Below are 20,492 nucleotides of genomic sequence, written 5' to 3'. Positions count from 1 at the left end.
TTGAAACGCAGCTCCTATCGCCAATTTTTACCAGGGAATGGGGATGCCGCTATGCTGATTCTGATGGGGATTCCCCCCCCCCCCTTCTTCCGCAGGGGAACATCCCTCTAGATTTTCATTTTTACCCGAAATTAATTCCATAATAGACCAATATTGCGTGTTATTATTCCTCGAAATTTCACCCCTAGGGGACATCCATAAATTACGTAACACACCATTTCGGCATTTTTGACCCCCCCCCCCCCTCCCCTCGTAACGCTTTGGTGAGGTAAGTCCCTATCCTTCAACGCGGAAAAACAAAATGGCGTAACACTCTCCTCGACCCCCCTCCCCTAGAGCGCCACGTAATTTATGGACGGCCCTCCACCCCATTTCGGAATGGGGTGTCTCCGAAAAATTTCTCCGCAGAAATAGCGTTCCCGTTGCGTTAAGCCAGTCGACACGACTGGCCCTAAGCTGGCAGCGCAGCGTGGGCTACGGTGGCGTAAGGCGTAAGTATGGCGGTGTCGCGAGGCTGGCGACTCACCAGTCAGTCTGTCTGTCACTCTCACCGCGTGCGGCCGGCCCGGGAGTTGAATCCCATCTCGGATCTCGCGAACAGCGGCGGATGTGCGCTACGTGACGATCAGATCAGCCGCTTTGGCCCCGGCCCGTACCCCAGAACCCCGCCTCCCCCCGTATCAGCATCGACGCCGCAATACAGCACGCCGATATACAAGTTTTCTCCTCGGCTAATTACAGTTTTCATCCGCTTTTGATCGCTAAAACGGCCGTAAACTTGGATATTCAGAGTGCCGGGATACACACCGCGCAGTGCGTGAAGTGGTTGGTTTCGGGAAATTTTTGGGAAATGTTTTTGTTTTGAATCGGAGTTGGAATTGGAACTGATTTGGAGCCGCTCTCGGTTGGATTTTGTAAGTACCGAATCTTTATTTTACGATGTTCTGTGAGTTCAATTGGCAGCGTAAAAACTAAAAATTTGGGTGAAAAACTCAATTTTTTAAAAACAAAAATAAAAACACTAGAGGAAAGGACTTTTGAGTTGGCACCGGCTCATCTTCGATTGTAAAACTCACATGAATTGACAATATATTCAAGTCTATTGACCGCCGGTACTGAAAAAAGAAGCACAATGGCAATTTTTTTTCTGGTAAAGAAGCTTTTTTTAAAAAAGATCAAAAAATATTGCAAATTCTGGAATTTCGCTAAGCACGACAAGAGACTTTTTGTTCGGCCAACAATTATTTTATTCACAGAGGAATCATTTTCCATGCGTTTCGGTCTACGTCAACTATCAACATTAAAAAAAGGCAAACTTAAAACCATGATTCTTCAAGAAAAATTGGGAGAGGGGCCCCATAGCTCAACTGTGGGCACTATAAAATATACATAGGGAAAGATTATCACTCCGACCCATGGCGTAATTGACGCCTGTCCCTGCAGTCTGGTGGTTCAGCTCTGAGACACCTCTTACGTGCATACATCAACCATTGACGCGGAAATGAAAAATGGGTTGATACTGAATGTGCATGAACTGGTTCATTTGGACCACATTTTGCATTAAAGACCAACCGTTTCTGACTCATTATAGAAAAATCAAATGTACCATTAGTGCCCCTATGCAAATAGGTGCTTCTATAGATGAGCAAGATATTGCAAAATGAAGTCAATTTATCGATGAATTTAACTGTGAGTGCAGTTTTCAACGAGTATTCAGTCAGGGTTCAGTTCTGACGATTGATAATCCTCATCAAAACAAGAATTTTCGAAGCTCATTTCTATGTTCTCACGCGACCCACGTGACTATTCCACTGAATTTCAAATAAATGCGCGGGCACGAAAATTTCCGCTCGAGCATTCCACATATTCCTTTTTATAATCCCATTTTTCTCGGTACAGCAGCGTCAGGCTAAATATTGTGCGCTTTGATGTCTATTGTTTTACAAGCCATGGCAAAAGAAGCAATATATTCCGTCACACCTCGGAATTATTGCCCGGATATACCCATGAGATATTCAATTGTGCGATGCATGTTTGCGTTATCATTAGATTTCCATCAGAACCATCCATGTTGGCAGACGAGTGGGTGCTTAATGAATTCTCGCGACAGATGAAATGATGCCAAGCTGAACGCCCTTAACGTGACTGTATTCAAATCACGCGCCGTTTCAGCTGTTGGCTACATGAATCTCATTTGAGGGCAATAACATACGGGTCTACAATTCTATTGCGGAGATTAGGAAATCAACACCTTAGGTTCAACTAGACGAAAACGTCTAAAAGAATATCGGAGAAAAAAGTTGTATTTCTAAGTCCACATGCCACACACACGCATCACGCATCACCTTCCGGCCAAAGTATCACAGGCGCCATACCATGTTTAAAAATTTCCGCTGCCATTTTATTTTTTTACAGAGAAATTGTTCAACGAAGTTGTCAGAAAATGTCACTGAATTTTTTTTGTGCTGCCGATATAATTCAGTGAACTTTTCAAACAGATTCAACCACCAATTTCTCTGTAAAAAATAAAATTGCGGCGGAAATTTTGGAACGTCGCATGGCACTTGTGATACATATATCATATCGCCATATATTGTAATCATATCGCCGGAAAGTGATTAATTGTTGATGAATGTGGCCGGATTTATGGTTAAAAGAGGAAAATAGTTCCAAGTCTTATTCGGGCAAATGACGGAAATTTGTAGGTCTTTGATCTATAGATTTCCATCGATTTATCGATATATCGATCAATGTTCTCGATTTATTGAATTAATTGCATGCCACTTTTATTTGCCGGAATAGCCGATAGACGTTTAAGTCTGTAGCTCACACATCAAAATCTATGCAGAAAAGAACCGCGGTTCATAATTTTCTCCAGACAGTCTAAGAGAATGAGCAAATTTTTCAGTTGATTTACCAAGTGTTCTGCAAGTCAAGAAGTGAGTTTGTCGCTATCGAATTTCAAAAGTGTAGCAAGACAAGAAGTTTTAACATCGCAAATCAAGAGGCAGGTTGTCCGGTCTCAGCAGGGAAATGCAGTATTACAGTATGCAACAGTTTAAAGCTCCTGGTTCTGTACCTCGCCTAAATCGCAATGCAATCATTCCCCGGTAAAAATTGGCGATAGGAGCTGCGTTTCAAAATACCATAGGAATTCTTATAGCCGGCTGGAGAAGACGATAGGAAATCATATAGCTGGCTGTAGGAAGTGGAAAAAAAATCGTACGGCCGGGCTACACGAAGCGATAAAAAATTATACAGCCAGGCTATAGTTCCTATCGCCGGGCTTTACACTTTATCGCCTGGCTGTTGCTTTTTCGCCATCGGCTATAAAAGGCTATAAGAAAGTGTGTAGAAATTCGTGTGCTTTGTAAATCCTTAGGTTTGTACGGAATCACCTTAATATTTACGAAACGCTCACTATATTATCTTTTACTACATATTTTTTTTTCATCAATTAAAATAGAATAATCCATACAGAGTGTGCAAACATTTCAAAATCATGAGTTGAAAAACGCTGACTCCACGAGATTAAATATTAGAGGCTAACACAAAGTGGAGCGGCGCGGCGGCGCACTGGCGCCAACAAACCTAACAGGGATACTTCACGCATTGCGCAATGCGTGAAGTATCCCTGTTAGGTTTGCAGGCGCCAATGCGCGTTTTGCGCTGGCTGCCCGCCCGCCGCGCCGCAGCGAACCACGGCGCTTGAAGCAACTATTTCGCACCAGAGGTATTGCACAGTATCATACGAAATTGAAGGCACTCAAACATATGGCAGGCATCCTTCAAAAGCACGGAGCTTTCCTCGCAAAATAAATCAAGATACTACGGCCCAAAACGAGAGCGGTAGTCCAAAAACTCACGAAGTCCTAGCATCCGTAATTAGCAACGTTTAGCATACACTTTATCGCCAGGCTGTTGCTAAATCGCCATCGGCTATAAAAGGCTATAAGAAATTGTGTTGCCGGCTATAGAAGCTATCGGAAATCTTACAGCCGGCTGTAGGTCTATGGTATTTTGGAACACAGATTTTACTGCCAATTTTTACCCGGGAAGCCCCTCATTTGTAAAGTCTCTTCACGCACTGGCGGATCGCAAAATCTTCAAGTTTCAAAATATTTTCTGTTGTCTCTAGCGTTCAATTGGTAAAGTAGGAGAACATGGCTCGAAGGTTTTCCTTTTCCGGAAGAGACTACGGAAATGATTTGCAGGAAAGATTGTGCAGAATTAGCCACGGCCACTCAATAGGAAAATATGGATCATAACGTGATCGCGAACAGAAACTGAGTCGGATAGTGACCCTGCGGCTGCGATGATGGGACTTCGAGGCGTGCAAGCTCAGAGAGTCGTAAGCTCAACTCCGATTGAGCGACTTGTTTTAATGATAGCGGAGCACCAAGCAATAAGAATCAATTAGCCATCACCACGGGTTCCGGCAAATTGATTGTCTTCAGCGTGGGGAACCATCGGCCTGATACAGCATGAACTCCACTGAACTTTTCTCACACCATCCGTGGGGCTATGCCATCGGAGGATCCAGCAAATTTCCAACATTGTCTTTTCTCCCTTTAAACCTATGGAAATGTATCGATTCTTGGAGGGGCTAGGTGCTCAGACAAGAATCGATTATCTAGCATATGTTTAAGTGGAGGCAATCCAGTGTTGCCAAACTGCCGGATCTGCCTCTGGTTATGCTCCTGCAGGAGTGTTCTGCAAATTAGATCTGCCTTGGGAAGGGATCCAAACGAAAAGTACAGACAATTTTTCGGTAAAGAAATCCCGTCAGCGGCCCGATTATTGAAACTATGTCAGCCCGATACGACAAGACATAGCCCTATCTTAACCATGCAATATATCGTAATTCGATGTCTTATCGGGCTGATTTAAACTTTCAGTGATCGGCCCGCTGGTCTCATAGGTATTAAGTCCACACATTGATGATATTTTTCATGAAAAATTTGAGCAAAATTACTTAGAGAGAAAAAATGAGGTGGCCGCATATCGTCACCTCCCGGCCAAAATATCACAAGCGCCATGCGACTTTTCAAAATTTCCGCCGCCATTTTATTTTTTTACAGAGAAATTGTTTGACGAAGCTGTCCGAACATTTCACCGAATTACCTGTGTGCTGCCGATAAAATTCAGTGAAGTTTCAAACAGATTCAACCAACAATTTCTCTGTAAAAAAATAAAATGACGGCGGAAATTTTGAAACGTCGCATGGCGCTTGTGATACTTCGGCCGGAAGGTGGCGATATGGGAAATCTTGGATGCAGTCGATGACGTAGGTCGGTACCGACGATTTTTATCGTCGATTTTCTTGAGAATGGTGTATTTTATGGAAAAAAGTCATTGTATACAAAATGTTCGAAATTATATTTTGAGTTGATCCAAGAGGGAAAAATCGAACGCCGTGGTCTGTTTTTTAAGTCGGATTTTGCCAAAATATCGACGCCATATTTCACTGGCTTACGCGGTGAATGATCCCCAAGATGCAACCTCCTCCTTTTTTCTTTATGAGCATATAATTTGCAAAAACTACCTTCACTTTTCAAACAGTTTCCGCACTTTATTAATACATGAGGATGAACTTCAAGATATCCTGTCTATGGTGGTGCCAGTCAATAAACAAAAGAATTAAAAGAGCATTACAATGAAACAGCTTGGGCACACAATTGGTTCCACTTGTACTTCGGATTATTCCGCACCAACTGTCACTGTAACGGCGAGGAACCAATTTATTTTTTTCAATAGGACTACTTCTGCTTGACACTCCCGACGTGTGTACGTGTCCAAGATAGTTGATATATACTGACTCTCCGCGTGTAGTGGGTAGATCCAAACAAACAGAACATTGTAGATCCAAACAAACAGAACATATCTGTGCAAAGAGAGAGAGGAAGGAAAAATAGGAGATCAAAGGTTTTCTTTATTACCAATAATAAGACATGTCATATACTACGAGCCTGGCCTCGTGTTGAGCATTACAATTTACAAATGAGGACGAAATTCATTTTATATAGTTGGTTTTTTCGATTTTGACATGATTCTATATTTTATTGACTACAAATATCCGTGGCGCTACGAAACTTCATTCGCTATCGAAATTCAGCATTTTTTTACCATCAACATCGTATCTCACTCATTAAAAATTTGTGACCTCAGTTTGTATTCATGAACTCAACGATTTTTTTTTTGCTTGCTTATTTCTGCGAGCTATTATTATCATATGATGATATACAGACACTTCATTTTCAATCTCACTGAAGAAATGAGAACTTACACCTGCTATCCTCAACTTTAACTGAAAGTGCGCACACGCAAAGTCATTGCTGCTGATAACAGAAGACTCCGTCCCCAGTTTTTTTTTTTTTTTTGGTACAAAGAATGTTCTTCCTGTGGGAAGACAACTTCAGAGCAAAGAGTACTCTTTTGTGTTTACAAAAAAAAATTCTGTAATTTTAACCAAAAAAAAAAAATAATAAGAAACCGGAAGCCCTGCGTTGACGGAGTAACCTATTTTTAGCACTATTTTTTTTTTTTTTTTTTTTTTTTTTTTTTTTTTTAATGATGCCGGCTCGCTCTTTTCAAGTTAAAACTGTCCGTTTTTCTACTCGGAACGCATTTATTTTAAACTCACTGCCTCGAACGTTGGTGTCAATCATGTAGCCCTCTGTGACCTACTGAAAATCGGTCGGGACGACTGGAGCGTTATATCCGACCGACTGCGACTGTATAATCCAAAAACAAAAGATCTCATCTCCACACTGCCCCAGCCTCAACTTGCCTCATCAACGGTACATGCGCTGTACAAACATAATTAAAATTGACCTCCGTTCTGGGCGAAACAAAGGATCCTAGAGGTGAAATTTTCGAACAATGACGATGCGCCGCTTATTATGCAACTCGTTGAGGCGTGCAGCGAGTATTGCCTGAGCGGTCATTTCAACGGGGTTTTTACGGACAGACGAATTTGGTACCTGCGTCACGTGCCATCGATGTATCGAATGTACTAAAGAGTAACTTCCTAATCTTTGAGCTTTTTCATGATATATGGACCAAGGACGTGTGTCTTTTTGAGTTATTTCAAGAGAAAACGACGAGTAAATTGAACTACGATCTGCCGATCAATCTTCGATCATCGATAAATTTCTATACATCGATAAATTTCAATAAATTGATAAATTTTAATACTGGGTGATTTTAAAGAGAAAGCGACGATTAAATCGAACTACGATACATCGATCAATTTCCGATAAATCTATAAATTTCAATACATCGATAATTTTCAACATACATCGATAAATTTCAATATATCGTAGACTTTTTTGTCTTTTCACGGTATAAATACAAACCTTGTGTTAGTGAACGATACACCTGCTATGTATTTAGAAACAAAAGTATTGATAGCGGAAAAAGGCCCGAATGCTGAGCTCTGCATATTACTCTGTGGACTTGTGTGTTGATACTGTCACCAATACAAGCTTGGAAAATTCCAGAATCAACTGTATGTCGTCTTCTCGCAAAAATGGACCTACAGGACCATCAAAAATTTCTGAGAGTATACGGATGACCTCTGAATCTCCGCAAGGAAATTTTTCTCCGGACCATTAGCCTCAGATTGAGGTTGACAGTTATGAATCAGAGAAGGGGGAAAAGGAAAATTCCCCTCTATATTTGCAAAAATAACGGCAATATTCCCGTTGTAAATTACCGGCCAGCTAAGTGGAAACTGGTCTGCGGGAAGACTCCGTCCAGGCTCAGGGCATATCACCAGCTGACTTAATAGACCATTTGATCGGGAGGAAAAAACTTGGATCGGCTTTACTTCGCCTACCGCCTGGTGGTTTCTTTTTCTCCCAAATTAAAACTTTACGGCCAACGATTCCGTCAACGAATGCATTCTAAAACATTCTTTATTACCCGGTTCTCGGTTATTGATCTTCATGGATGGTGCTTATGAAGAATTTGAGGAAAAGTTTCCTGGAAATTATGATCATTTATGATCTTCAAACGATCGAAACTTGAGAAATACCGAGTATATGGTTGTCTTATTCTATAACTTATCGCAAATTGAGCAATCCTTTTGCTGTATCGACAATTTTGACAAGCTTTAACTTAAAAAAGTAAAGCAGATAATTTTATCAGCTTTATTCAAGGGATAAGTAATCTATTACAGTATTTTCTTATAATATTCAGGTTGAGCATTGAGCACCCGTCAGAATTAGCGAATCACCAAGAGGTCAATAGGACTGCCTCATTTCTAATAAGCTGTAGAATGAGTTCGCGTTAGATGTTTTTATTGCTAATACATCCGAACTCTACAAGCAATTGAATAGAATTTTTGCATATTAGTGTAAGTCCATTCCTAAACTTTTCACAAACAGATTAATTTGCTTCCGACGACAAACCAGATTAAGTAAAAATTCCGTTACAATTTTCTGGGTAGTTCATTCTTACGAAAAATGGACCTTTCGCGGCAACGTTAAAACGTGCTCCAATAGGTTTATGCCACGGTTGACTTTCGCTTTGCTGGTAAATTAATTTTAAAAGAGGGTGCGCATGGTACATAAGTGAGATCCAGGTTTTTGAAGATAATGGTTTTAATTAAAAAAAAAAAAAAAAAAGTGTATGATCCCAAGAAGTACTTCTCTCTCATCATTTTACCACCATTCTGAAAAAAAAAGTACTGATCTCGTTGCACAAGGTGAAATGCCGCGAGAATCCCTCGCGAAGTGCATCACATAATATCGTGTCTAAATCCCATTGTGTCCATAAATTTTCCGAGCCATTATTGTGTCCTCCATCCATCTCAAGAGCCAACGACTTATTAACTCCTGTCAACTCTATTACCCGCCTATTCTTCGTGACGCAAGAGTGAAAATAATTTCCCTGTAATAAACGTCCGAGAATTATCCTCGCTGGCGCGGGAAACTGGACGATCGAGGAGCTGCCAAATTTCTCGGCAATTGTATACTCGATCGCATAAAATATGAGCTAAAAATTGGTTTTAACGGGGGTTTGACAACGTAGTCACGCAGTCGCGATATTTTCCTGCGTCTGACAGGAGACTAACGCAACTGGTGGTGACTCGGAACTAATATTATCACGTGGTTCCTGCTATCGGAGCACGGTATGGCAGTTTTCACCCACAGTCATAAAGATTTGAATCTGCATTTCCGGCATTGGCGTTGAGGATTTAAGAGGGAGAATTAATTGGCCTAAAATCTGAAGTGAAAAGTTAATCATCTGTTTTCAAATATACGTGACAGGGCAATATATGCTTCAAACAGGAAACTCAAATTCCCCAGTGCAGAGCAAATCTGCGTTGGGGTCATAAATGTCTATAGTTTTCGAAACGCCTTCATTTTCGCCGAGTATGCAATTTACGCTCCGGGAAGTTAAAATAGTTGCTTCTTTCGCCGTCTGAAGTTAACGTCAAATGAATTGAATTGAGAGATTTGTCCCCGACTTCAAGTTGCACTCTTTTGAGACACTCAACGATCTAAGGGTTTTCCGAAAGCCTTTTATTCTCCTTTTCGGCAAAACTTTTGACATCAAAATTGCAAGAGAGTCATGTCCTGAATTTCAAGAGATTTTACAAAATCACAACTACAATCATAACATTTTAGTGGTAAATGTAACCGAACCTGTAAGGTCGAAAGTCTTGTTAAAATTTTTGCACCATCCAACTTTTACTGCCGCAACATTTGCATAAGCAACATCAGAATGACCGTGCGAAAGTAAAATCTACACCATACGCAAATACGGCGCACGGAAGAAATGACAGACGGAAGATTAGACAGTAAGTTACCGCAAAGTAAAAGGGAGATCTACAAGCACAAGTACTTTCCGAGAGATCTAAATCAAACCTCTCTCCAACGCACACGAAAATCCGCTTGTAATTCTGTAAACAAACTTACGCAAACGATGTACCGCTGATCAGCACCCGGCAGAATTCAAAAGGCCCTTCAGTTTTATAGGCGCTGATTCATTGATGCCAGACTTAATGATATTTTTATGCATTTCTTCATAAATAAATCGGATTTGAGTAAAGTAACAGTTTCCCTATCGACTTACTGATGAAACTGAACGTTGCCAAAAGACCCAATCAAGTAGCGCTATTATTGAGGTGGTTTTTACTCCCCTTAAAATGGACTTCATTTTGCAATTTGGAACTAAAATCTCTTTCTAGTTTGAAAACAACATATTTACCGTTAGTGCCCCCATAAACAAATGTGCTTTACCAATGAGCTGGAAATTGTATAGTTTCTAATTGCAAAATGAAGTCCATATGTCCGTCGAGGTGCAATTTGGTGAAGGATGTCTGTATTTTTATTGAACATTTCAGAAATAGCCCTATTTTACAAAAAATTTTAAGCGCTGTTGAATTGACGATTATTATTATTTTTACGTCACTTTTGCAGCATTGAATTTATATAGCCGATCAGTCTGACCCGCGACTCGGCTCCTTTTATATCAACGCAGGTTCTTCTCATCACCGCACTAGCGTTGCTATTTTCGAACCTTTGATTGCAATATCCCCATTGTTGAATTTAAACATATACACTCTGCTCCCACGTTGAAGATTAAATTCAGTACTCTTTGATTCTACTTTCGAATCAAATTTGACCCAATTTTGATTTTTTACTTAAAATAATCGATTCTGAATGACAGTAATTGACCCTCTTGAGTTCTTCAAGTGCCGTTATGTTGGAGTCTCATTTCGCGCGATTTACATGTCTACTGTCTAGTAACGCGATTTATTTTCAATATGGAAACACAGAGTAGTTATTTTTAACGGTGCAGTCGTCCTTAAGTTCTGGGCCAGCCGACTAACCAATAAAATTGCAAGTCAAAGTGAGCTGACGATACAACTCTGCCGTGCTAAGGAAAAACGCCGTATGAACCTTCAGGCGTTGCCAAATTTCCTTCGAGAAAACACGAATTTCCTGGCAGACTTGTGGATATTTTCCTTCCAATTTTTCAGATAATTTTGATCGCAACTTCACCAAAAGTTTTTGAAAATTGAAAAGGCAAAATATTCATAGCGTTCCTCAAAAATGATCATTTTATCGGAGGGAATTTGGCAACTCTCGAATGTTCATACGGCGTTCTCCTCTAGCACGGCAGAACTGAAAATACGAGTCGCATCCTTACGGTTAAGTGAAATTCAATGTTTGAAAACAACCGGGCACCGCTGATTTGTATGCAGACGTGTTGCGTCATTTTGATCCGCGCTGATTCTCGATTGGTCCCGAAGGCGGCCCTGTGATCCCCCCCCCTCCTCCCGCGCGTCAACACTCGCAGCATGAGCCATCGGTAGCGGATGACCAAGTAACGCACGCTGACGTAACAAAGATGCGCCATGGCAACCGTTTAGGTCATCGCAAGTATTTCGGCATGCGATAAAAGGTGTTCGGGTCGGGAACCCGAAACCCCTCTCCCCCTTCGTGCATCCATAATTAAACGCTATTCAGCCGGCATGACCTAGCTTCATCGCAATGTTTCAGCAATAATACTTTCGGAATTTTAGTCTATCGAGAGGAATACTTATTTTCACCTATTATTTTGATAGAGAGCACTAAAAAAAGTGAAAAATCGTCATTCCCCAGACGAAAAAACGTGACTACATTTCAAATTGCTTAATTTTCACTCCTAAATCACATTTTTACAATATAAGTCTATTGGGTGCTATAACTGATAATTCCATAGATTTTTCTAAAATTCGGCGAATTTTGGACGGAATTTACTACAATTAGTTACTTTCTTGCAAATAATTAAATATTTGAGTCAATTTTGCAACTTTGGAATGGAGTTACGTTCCCATGTCCAAGAAATGACGAATTAAAGACTAAAGGTTATTAAAGTCCAAAAGGAACATTTTCAAAGCAAAATTTTACGAAAAAACACATTGAATATCTCTAATAGTCTAAATCAACTAATGCAAGTGAGGAAATTGAAAAAATGGTAGTAGCAGTAAAGAACACATTTCCGAAATCAGTGATGTATCCATCGTGTTTCACGTACAATTTCGAAGAGGAAACACGCTTTCACTGGGAAAAAAAGTAGCTTGGATTTAGAGTCCAGACTCTTAAAAACATTGACAAGAATAAATACTCTAGATTCAATCGGATTTTTGCTTGAATCAAAAGGAAATCCGCTCGAATCAAGAGGCTTGGATCTTCGATTCAAGGAAAAATCCGATTGAATCAAGAATATTTTTTCTTGTCAATGCTATTAAGAGTCTGGATTCTAGATCCAGCGAGCTACTTTTTTTCCCAGTGTTGTTACCCATTTCTGTCTAGTCCTTTGTCTATCGATGACCAAAGTGCAAAAGCACTATCTCTATTTGCAACGTGGCAGACTTCCTGTCATTTTTCATTTTTCCTGTGAAAAACTAGTCAACGTAATTTCTTGAAAACTTCCCCGATTTTTCTTCTCCGTTTGTAGAATATTTTGTAAAAACTTCAAGCTATAGAATGAGCTTGTTACTCTTCCAAAAATAGAACAGAAGCGGACATTTTGAAAAACCGCAATTTAGATACGTGGTCTCGCACTTTAACTATCGATATCTTCCGTGCTGTAGTCCATACTTGATATCCACAGAGCTCAACAAAAACAATATGGGGTTTTCCGCGTGGAAAAAGGTATTCGTTAAAATTTTCTGCGAAGAAAATGCGGGGAGTCTGGAGATTGCAAAAATGTCTATTGTCCCTCAGCATTCCAGTGGCTCTTTCCTTTGCTATTTTCCCCCTTCTTGAACTGGACTAATATTTAGCCAACCGTCCTTTTTTGCAACGGTGATATAAATAAATCAGTCTCATCTTAGTCATACACACGCGCTTTGAGAGTTTAACTATATTCAGTGGTTTTCGGAATGGCCGCACGATGCCGTAATCGTAATTATTGCCAGGAATAATTTATCTGGTGACTAAAAAGAAAACATAGCCGCCAAATTTCGCTAAATAAACCTCTAAAATCGCACAGAAACATAGGGAATTTTAATATAAAGACGAGCGGGCAATCTCGAGGGCGACTGATTTACGGACGAGTTGAGAATCGTCTTCGAGGTTAGCCGGGACCGTCCACCGCGATCCACGCATGTCCTCCTTCGCCTCATTCCTGAATTTGACTCTTTATTGGCCGGCTGCAGCGCCGGCACGTAGCACTAATCAAAATTTCCGATTGCCGGCACTGCCGCACAGTGCACTGAAAAAAAAATCTCGGTGTATTTACTAAGAAAAGGGTAAAATTACCAAGAATTCAGGGTTCTATTTGATCCCAGTTTTTTCTCGGTAAAATTACCATTTATGGAATTGGTAATTTTACCGAGAAATCTCGGTAAAATTATTGACTTTCTCGGTAATTTTACTGGGCCCCGGTAAAAACGCCAATATTTTGTATCGACTGTGGTAGAATTGCCGAGATGAAATGGCAAAGTTACCGAGAATTGATTACCATAAAAGTGGTATTCTTACCTGAAAAAAACAGTAAAAATACCGGTTTTTAGGTAAGCTTACCAGTCTGTCTTGGTAAAATTACCAATAATTGGTGAGGAAAGTGAGATGGCAAAGGTACCAACGGACCTTGGTAAAAACGCCGAGAATTTTTTTTCAGTGTGGGTCGAGTCAGGAGGAGAGACAAAATTTGGACACTTTAAAAGCTCATAACCCCGTTTGTGCAAAACTTTGAGGTTCTAAAAGTAGCTCCATTGGGTCCCCCGTGAAATGTTTGTCGAGAAACATCCATCAGCATTTAACATGTGGTGAAATAAACATCTAAATTTGTAGTTTTAGTCAAAAATTTCAAGTTTGATCTTTTTGATTAATGCAATCCACTGTGCGCCGTTTCGTCCCCCTTGTCTACCCGCGAGAGAGCTTGGGGAAATACAAGTGATCTTTGCAGATACTTTAAGAGGTTGGACGCGACTCGGATGTTGCAAAATCTGCCCTCAGGAGTGCGAATTTATTAGAGTGATCAACCTGTGGTGAAGCTTTAACTGCGGAGGAATGAACCATCTGCCTCGAATTGGCTCGAGAGAACCTTTGGTGTTATCGAGAGAGAATAAAATTTACCTCTCACGATGGAGAAGTTTGCCTCTGAAATAGTCCTTGATTCTCCATGAACAGTTATGTGAGACTTGGGTGCCATTTAGATCGTATAAAGTTGGGAGGAGGTAACGCATATTATGAAAACAATGATTTGAAGGTAGATTCAAAGTATGAATTTATTCATGTGAGGTCATCGTTACACATGTGTAGTCAAAACCGACGGATTTTGCCAAACGAATCTGTACAATGGAACACTCAATCCTATGTACAAAGTTTCCTTTTATTTTATACATTTTTGTACATGGTGTTTTGTTTTTCAGCGTACATATGTCCAAATGGGATCCTTAAAAAAGGGTAATGAATGTATGCTTCTCCATAAACTGTTGGCATTAAGTCAGCTAAACACTTCCGTTAGTCCCGTTGACAAAATGACAACATGTGCATTTCTCACGTTACTTTTGATTAATATTGGATGTGAGACGCAAAGTAACCTGCGCCTGCATTGACTTTGGCATCAAAGACAATTGAAAACCGGGAAAACCTCTTATCAACAGGAGGCGTGTGTTATTTTTATGCTCGATCTCCCATTTAAATCAAGTCTCGTTATTTGTTCTCTTAACGAGTAGAATATTTGAATTATCATCAGGGCCGGATTCAGGGGGTGGTCACATGAGCCGCGGCCCATGGCGGCAAAAGGGGGCGGCAAATTTTGCAATTTTTTTAAATGTAGGTATAAAGAAAAATCGGATTCAGAAAAACAAATACAAACGGAAAAAGGTGACAAAATCTCTCATTTCCTGAGAGTATATCTCCAATTTTGTCGTCCTCCTGTGATACAATAGACAGCACCTTTAATTAGTCGAGTTAAGACTAAGAGAGAAACCGAACACGGAATTTGACCTGGAACGGCGCGGCGCAGAGAGCAATGATGACGAGAACTTGAGATGAAGAGGAGAAACCCTCGGCGCGGCAGTCGGCATGTAACACGTATTAGCGCCTACAAGACTGCATGAATACTTCACGCATTGCGTCAAAGACAGCGCGGTCCCACGCGGTCGCTGCGGTCAGCAGTGGGCGGCGTGGCGTGAAACGCATAGCGCCTACAAGACTGCATGAATACTTCACGCATTGCGTCAAACGCACTGCAGGTCAGCGCGGCGCGGCGGCGGAAGTTAAAATTATTAAACCGCATTCATGTTCGTTCTTTCATAATTTTTTCGTTAATTTCTTATAAATGGAAAGCCTTGTCCACACAGAGATAGGTTTATGGAACTTAATTTTCGCGCGAAGTTCCGTGAACTGTTGCTAGAAGTGTTGACAGGACACTAACAAAAAAATATGTCCAACACGAGTAAACGCGTCTTATGCACCCCTCCCCCGCTGGCACGTTCACTTGATGGTTTTTATCGATGTTTCAAAACGAATGAGTAGGGGGCGGCAAAACACAGGCGGCCCATGGGCGGCAAGTAAGTAAATTCAGCCCTGATTATCATTGAAGAATTTTCGATCACATTAGCAATCATAAACCTCATATTCCTGAAAAGTTTTCCGAGGAATATAAATTATATGATCGATTTCAAATTATTAAGCACCGACCTTTTTTACTTTTATGAAGTCCTTCTCTCGTTTGACTGAAGACGGCTGAACGCTATGCCACGCTGAGAGTTACTAATAGCTGCGAGGGCAGGCAAAGTCAGCGCGCCTTCAAATCATTGCATATGCAACGCAGACAACAGTTGAGCAGTAATAGTTGCATCCGAAAAATAGCCTGAATTTAATAGAAGCATATGAAGGCGTACCAAGGTTGAACGAAAAAATAGGTTTGAAGTTTTATTCCTCTATAAAACCCGAGGTTAGGACAAGGTTCAACGAATTTGTTCACGTTTCAAATATGTTTTATCGGCCGCGCATTTTTGACACGAAAAATTTCACGACTAATTAATTTCAAAACTACTTCTAATTACCTTCTTTTCCAAACTGCGACATGGTACGTTCCGATTTCTGGTATTAAACTCGGTCTACTCGTAAAACTTGGTCCCATTTCTCCTTCCTTAAAATAGTTTTGTCACAACCAGAGTGCTTCAATGGACAAAATCGTATACACCGATTGAACATATTTTCATTTCTTTCCTATTTCCCATCAGGACTCATTACAGAGGAGCAAGAATAAACTCCACGAGACTGAGATTGGTTCGATACATTGTATATATTTTTGAAAGGAACATGTGACCATGGCATCATCAAAAAATTTCTCCCGGCTCCATGTGAGAATTCTGCGAAAAAAGCAACATTCAGGACGTTTTAAGTGTTTATAAAGACAAGTATAGCATCAATCATGGAGACAATTGAAAGAAAAATAAATGAATAAGAATCAAAATAATGAGGTACAAGGCTCCCGGACAGACTGCCAAAATCTCGCTTCCAATTTGACTACGAAATCGCCGAATTCTCCAACTATGCAAATAGTCCAATATTGATTGAGCTCTGTCAAAGAACAAAGAGAGGCAGCCGACACCACCAAAAAAAACCCGCGAAAAAATCGCAAATTACACGGCTGTGTCGAGCATTGAAGATAATTGAACATTGGACAATCTGTCCCCTGCACGCCTATTGCGGAGTTTCACGGTCTGGTCTACTGTAATTCCAACCGTCAAAGAGTGTCTAATGCTCCAACTGATGTCGCAACGGATGCAGAACCATGAATTTGGAGCATCAGGATTCGGGGTTCGAGCCCTTTTTCTGGAGCGGATCAAAGTCAGCGTTCACGAATGACATTAACTTTTTCGGGGCCGCGCATTCGTCCCCTAAACCTCGTCCTCCACCGCGAAAATTGTGCTCACAACATCCGACATTTGTCCGCGTTGGGCAAAAACCAAGTATGTTCGAAGCATTTTCAAACGGAGATACGCGGTTGTATCTCGACAGGGCAAATTGGAGTTGAACGATGGAGCTGATGGGGACGCACGGTGCTTATTTAAGTCATCCGAGATGAGTAAATAGTGCCCGACATCAAATTCGGACGCCGCTATGTAAATATCCGCTTTTGCACTGAGGTGATGGACCCATCTCTAATGTCCTGCTATGGAGGAACGCCGCATGAACACTCGGATGTTGCCAAAGTGCCCGTGATAAAATATTTATTTTTGAGACTAGTAATGTAAATGCTACACAAAAATAAGTAAACGATGTTTTAGACGTGATATCGTATTCAGATACCCTGAATCCGAAAATAACCTCCGGTTTTTTTTTATCACTCGCCGTTTTTAGGAATAACCAATTTTTCCTGGGAAAATGCTTTGAATATCTTTTTTCGCCGCTTTCTAAGTAGAAAAGTCGAGAGTAACGAATGGTTCCACGACGTATTTTGAGCCACTTAATCAAAACGTGACTTCAAATTACTTTCATCACCTTCCAGTTTTTCAGGAAATCCATGTTCTCTAGAATGTCTTTTTACAGTTTACACCCTTCCAACAGCAGAGTAAATCGGGGAAAAAATTGTTTCATTCATAATGCTGAAAGGAAATGAAAAAAGTGTCTGGTTACTTTGGGATAAAGTGTAGCTCGAAATACACCAGATTCATCAATCTACGCACAAAAGAAACTCACGAACTTTTGCTTGGAAAACGGAGGCTTTCCACGGCATTTTTCAGAAGAAAATTGGCTGTGCTGGAAAAATGTTCGGCTCAAGAAAAAGACAAAGGTTATTTTTGGACTCAGAGGATCAGAATACAACAACAACACATTTTCCTAAGTCTGGCCCAATTTTGACCTGTTTCTTAACGACACCATGTTATTAATTCTTGAAATGGTCAGAAAGTTAGTCTGAGGATCGAATAAAATTCTGTAAAAAATTCAAAATTCGGAAGTTTTCCGGACAATTTGTACTCTTTCGGGTGAACTTCTACAACATTCGAATGTTCATACATCGTTTTTCCCTAGCACAGTCGCGTCGTCTAGTCGGTCGATGATGTACGGGTTCCTCCTCCGATTTCAAGGTTGTCATCACAAAATGTCATCAGAGATCGCCCTCTGCAGTCCGTGCACATGCGTTCACCAGAGCTTGACACTTTTTTTTATCACGGATGAATACTGACCCATATTTGAGCTGGGTGGACACTGGACACTCAAACAGTGAACTTCCTCCTGTAGCGTGCGGGGTGGAAGTGAAAGAGATTACGCGTGTCGTAACCGAGCCGCGATTCGATGTTTAAAACAATATCGAATGAACTTCATCGATAAAAAACGTTTCTAAGATAGGGATCGATACGTCGATCAGGATCATTCGATAATATTCAACAATCGACCGGCTGAGATATTCTATTATTCAACTCCATGTTTCTAGTTTTCTTTTCTTCGCTCTGCCTTCTGTATCGTCTATTGTGTCCCTCATCTTCTTACTTGCCCCGCATTTTTTTTTTTTTTCATTAAAGAGTGTAAAGATTTTGCTGAATTTGAAACTTCCCGCGCGAGTGGGTCCACTATATGAGGAAATGACTAACAAGAGAAAAATTTGCCTCGTTGCAGAAAAGAAATTTCCAGAACAGACAAAAATCCCCTCTCCGTCCTTTCTTTGAAATCTAATGAGGTGATTGACGTACAAAAATGTCGTCTTTTTCATACTAATTTCTTTCAACCAAACTGCAAAATTCTCTGAGCGTGAAAATAAAAACATGGCGGTATAAAAACTAAAAAAAGGGTAAACAAGGCTAAAATTTTAAAAACAACCCAGTTCCGAGCTGTCTCAAGCCTATTTTTAGCTGTGGAAGCGAAAAAAAAAATATATATATATCACAAAATTGAGAGGCAACCAACTGATCCCAGCATAGTTGGGTGATATCAACTGGGATCAGATTGCCCCCCAATTTTTCTTTTTTGAATAATTTTTACTGGTTTTGCAGCTGAAAATGAGCCTGAGACGGCTCAAAAGGTTCGTTTGTTTTTTTGTTTTTTGTTTTTAGTATTTTGAACATTTAGCCTCGTTTACCGCTGGTTTTAGTTTTTACCGTTACTTTTTTGTTATTTTTTATGATATGTACTTAAAATAAACGTGCTTTCCTCACTGCACAAGTGCACACTCCTTGTCTAAATTCAATGCGATATTTGTTTATAAGATTCTCCCCTACCCTTTTTTTACACCTTAGACAGAGCAATGAAAGCCATAGAGAATTACAGACCTTTCAGATAAATAAATATTAGAAACGTTGTTGCGTGTACACGAATGGCAAGTCTTAAGGTGAATCCAGGGTTCGATTAGGGATAATTCAAGATAAGAGATAGCGCCACCAGTCACCACTGAGAATTTCACTTTCCTTCAACGATTACTGAAATAATATTGTTCAAATTACAAAAAGCAGATCCACAAGATATAGATTATTTTTTGCTTGATTTTTTGAGCCGAAAATATTGGCAATTAGAATTACCAGCGCGGAGAAAGTACGGCTGAAACTTTCAGCTCAGCGGCAGCGGCAGAACATGCAACCGAATCCCTCATGTTCTGTCTCTCTCTCTCCCATTGCCGCAATGGGAATTACTTTCCGCCGTAGTTACGACTTCATTTCTGGGAATTTTGAAAAGATTTTTTTACTGAGTGTTCCTCAAGTATGTTGCTATATCTTCTGGATCCCCAATCTTGAATAAGTATTACGGTTTTTATTATTTTGGCAAATATATACGGCTATTCTGAGCAGCGCGACGTGGTGGCCAAATCGCGAAGTTCTAAGCCTGGATTCATCTTAAAGGAGGTGATCGAAAAAGAAAACCTATAATTTGCACGAGCGAATGGATTTTTGCTTCAATGAATGGACATATGTGCACCGCAAACGTGTGAAACTGTTGCAGCCCTCAGGCACGAAGAAGTTTCATATCGTGAGCAAGTAATTAGTATTTCTCGTGACGCCTTCTCGCAATCTCAGTTTCTTAAGCACTGGACACACATGTGCGATGTCGTTGATGGAAAAAGCGTCTCGCGTTCGACAAGGGGGCCAGAACTACTCTTGTTTTATCAAGCTGTAGCATCAAAGTTGAAATATAAACAGTAAAAGTATTAACTATTAAGTTTCAAAAGTTAATCGTGAGGGGTTAATTCTCAACGTCAATGATATTTTGCGGTGCTTAGTAGGGATGTACTATCGGAGCTCGTCAAAAGGTATCACATATCTCTGGCCAAAGTGCGAAATCACGTATTTCCATTGCGGTGTTTCAAAATGTCCGCTTTTATTTAGTTTTTCGAGGAGCAACATGCCAACTAACTGGTTGAAATTTTTACAGAATATTCTGCTTATCGAGAAGAAAAATCAAGGTAATTTTCAAGAAGTTATAAGCACCATCCCCCCTCCCCAAAGAAAATGTAGTATGCCCGGAAATCTAGAACGTTGCAAAAGGAGATACGTGGTTTCGCTCTATAGTCATCGATATTCTCTATTAACGACCCGAACA

General features: G+C 40.4%; 1 protein-coding gene across 1 annotated transcript in view; it reads left to right on the top strand.

The window, feature by feature from the left end:
- The first annotated feature begins 529 nt into the window (after positions 1 to 529).
- Positions 530 to 20,492, top strand: part of PH4alphaEFB (prolyl 4-hydroxylase subunit alpha-1) — a 40,516-nt gene continuing 20,553 nt past the window's right edge. Inside the window, exon 1 of the mRNA XM_019056870.2 lies at positions 530 to 914. The gene's annotated coding sequence lies outside the window, so the exon portion shown is untranslated. The remainder of the gene's footprint in view (positions 915 to 20,492) is intronic.

This window comes from Bemisia tabaci, chromosome 5 (assembly GCF_918797505.1).
Source record: "Bemisia tabaci chromosome 5, PGI_BMITA_v3".
NCBI classification, from domain to species: Eukaryota; Metazoa; Arthropoda; class Insecta; order Hemiptera; family Aleyrodidae; genus Bemisia; species Bemisia tabaci.
This window is presented reverse-complemented; position numbering and strand designations above follow the sequence as displayed.